Below are 2,860 nucleotides of genomic sequence, written 5' to 3' on the forward strand. Positions count from 1 at the left end.
TAAAATAACATGACACAACACAGATCCTCCTTTTAAACATCTTCCAGATACATACAATCCTTGTACAGATCTTCTGCGTATATGGACAAAGATGCTTCAAATTTGATTATAAGGTCCTTTTTATTATCAAATCTTCAGGATGGAATTAAAGTAAAAACTCCCCTTGCTCCCTTATAAGTTAAAATGTAATTAAATTTAAGTTCACAATCATTAAAATCTAAAGCCCATCTTCCGTAGCCTTCCATTCTCACTCCTATGCCTGGGTAGAGTTAGGATTTCTCCAGCAACAGCTGCAGAGAACGGATGATGTTCCTTTAGGACTCCAGATGTTGAGCAGACTACAACTTCCTGAGTTGCTTACCTTCCTTAACCTTTCTTGTTGCCTTTGGGCTTGCAAAAAGTTAATTTTATTTTTTCTTTATTTCAATTTCAAAAAATACACTTTTTTATTTTTTAAACATTTGTTTACAAATAAAATCTACCATCCTTCTTTGGGTAAATCCAATGTCTAACTCTCTGAAATCTGAAGCCATGATCAGAACTTCTGGAAATAATAAATATAAAGCCATCTTGAGAACACATGTTTGGGGAGAGAAAATCTGTGGCCAAACTACATGAATCCGGGAGGCTAGCACTCCTTCCCACCCCTTTTCTCCCCTGTTCCTGACTGCAGTTATGATGAGGACTAAAATGTAGGACAGCTGATCTAGCACAACCTGCAGAAACCTGGTCTGACATACACTAGTGCTCTTTAGTCCACATGGGACTGAGATACTTTTACAGTTGAAACATCGATCTGCAGACCTAACTGAGAAAAACTGTAAATGCAGTGAAAACGTTGTTATGTCAAACTCTTTTAATTTCCACTGCTACTTCTGCATCTCCAAATACCTTCTGAATATCACCTGAAATGTTTTGTTTGTTTGAAATGTTTTACTGTGACTTAGGGATTCCCCCCACCCAAAAGAACAAAATTATATGCATAAAACTTGAGGAGTCAGAAAGCCTCAGGAGGCTGTTTTTCACTTTGTTCACGTTGTGTTTCCAGGCAGTAAGTGTGTTGTACAGCTGTTGCACTGCTGTTTTCCGAGTGTCCGACATGTGCTGTGACTCACAACGACTTTTCTCTGGGTATGGTCAATCTCACAGGAGGCCATTTCAGTCCTTATCACGTCGATGATAAATGCTTCAACATCAGCAGCTCCAATCTGAAGTTCCTGCTGCATTGTATCAAAAGAAATTTCGTTATTTTCCGCTGCCATTCCTGTAAAAGCAAGTAGTCTCATTTTTGCCATATTCTGTTCATGTAAAAGGCCAAGTGAACGAATGAATTCTTCATCAGTCTGACAAAACTTGACATATGATGCCAATTTAGCACTTACAAAAATGAAATGGTTAAAAGATTGTGGATAAGCTTGCCTTTCAAAAAAGTAAGATTTTTTTTATTGCTTTCTTCTTTCTTTCTTTCTTTTTTATTTTTGTTTTTTTGCTTTAACTTCTCAATATACATTGTAGTTGATTTTCATGACACTTTACCCATTCCTCTTCCAAGAAGATGGTTTTAAAGTAAAAAGAGAGTCAACAAGAAATGCATTTGGATCTTTCTATGTTCATATGAAGCTGTTGCACTGCTGTTTTCCGAGTGTCCGACATGTGCTGTGACTCACAACGACTTTTCTCTGGGTATGGTCAATCTCACAGGAGGCCATTTCAGTCCTTATCACGTCGATGATAAATGCTTCAACATCAGCAGCTCCAATCTGAAGTTCCTGCTGCATTGTATCAAAAGAAATTTCGTTATTTTCCGCTGCCATTCCTGTAAAAGCAAGTAGTCTCATTTTTGCCATATTCTGTTCATGTAAAAGGCCAAGTGAACGAATGAATTCTTCATCAGTCTGACAAAACTTGACATATGATGCCAATTTAGCACTTACAAAAATGAAATGGTTAAAAGATTGTGGATAAGCTTGCCTTTCAAAAAAGTAAGATTTTTTTTATTGCTTTCTTCTTTCTTTCTTTCTTTTTTTATTTTTGTTTTTTTGCTTTAACTTCTCAATATACATTGTAGTTGATTTTCATGACACTTTACCCATTCCTCTTCCAAGAAGATGGTTTTAAAGTAAAAAGAGAGTCAACAAGAAATGCATTTGGATCTTTCTATGTTCATATGACCCATACACCTGTGGTCACCAACCTGAGCCTGGGAAGCACCATCCTCTGTGTCACTTCTGAGCAAGTCCACCCTGACTTTTGAAGCAGCATCACTTTTCCTACAATCCACAAGTGCCTCGTAAAGTAGTTTTAAGGGTGTGTTTTTTTCAGTGGTGAGATTTCAGTCAGAAACCCATTTTCTAACTTGATCCAGCTCAGTGAGAATGTACTGGATGCCCCTACAAGATGCTGCTACTTTAATGAGGCTGCAATCACTGTACATCTTACTGGAGTATTCCTATCCATCCCATGGAAAAGGTTGCCTAGCAACTGCAGTCTCAGAGATGGTTGGTCACCTTCCCAAAATGTGACCAACTTTTCACGTAGGCTTTAGAACAAAGCTTCTTCAACATGTGTATCACCTTCCTTCAGACACACATCACAGAATTCAATAATTTGAGTGAGATCCACGTGAAGTCCACTGTCTGAATTTTCTTCTGAGATCTCAGTTCCTGACCTTCTGTATTGATGTCAATGAAGCTGATGTGCTCATGGTGAAGGCCCAGGCACAGTGGGTGCCCCACTTGCATGCCACGATGACTAGAAAAGGGGGTAGCAGAGATGTTAGTTCTATAACTGTATTAATTTGTTTTTACAACTATACTTACTTAGTTTTGAAAATAAATCCTTCCTGATTTATTGCCTCACC

General features: G+C 38.0%; 2 pseudogenes; both read right to left on the minus strand.

The window, feature by feature from the left end:
* Positions 1–933: 933 nt before the first annotated feature.
* On the minus strand, positions 934–1,604 carry LOC103601931 (annotated as a pseudogene).
* Positions 1,605–1,610: 6 nt separating this feature from the next.
* On the minus strand, positions 1,611–2,434 carry LOC103601934 (annotated as a pseudogene).
* Positions 2,435–2,860: the final 426 nt, after the last annotated feature.

Source organism: Galeopterus variegatus, unplaced genomic scaffold (assembly GCF_000696425.1).
Source record: "Galeopterus variegatus unplaced genomic scaffold, G_variegatus-3.0.2 Scaffold3943, whole genome shotgun sequence".
NCBI classification, from domain to species: domain Eukaryota; kingdom Metazoa; phylum Chordata; class Mammalia; order Dermoptera; family Cynocephalidae; genus Galeopterus; species Galeopterus variegatus.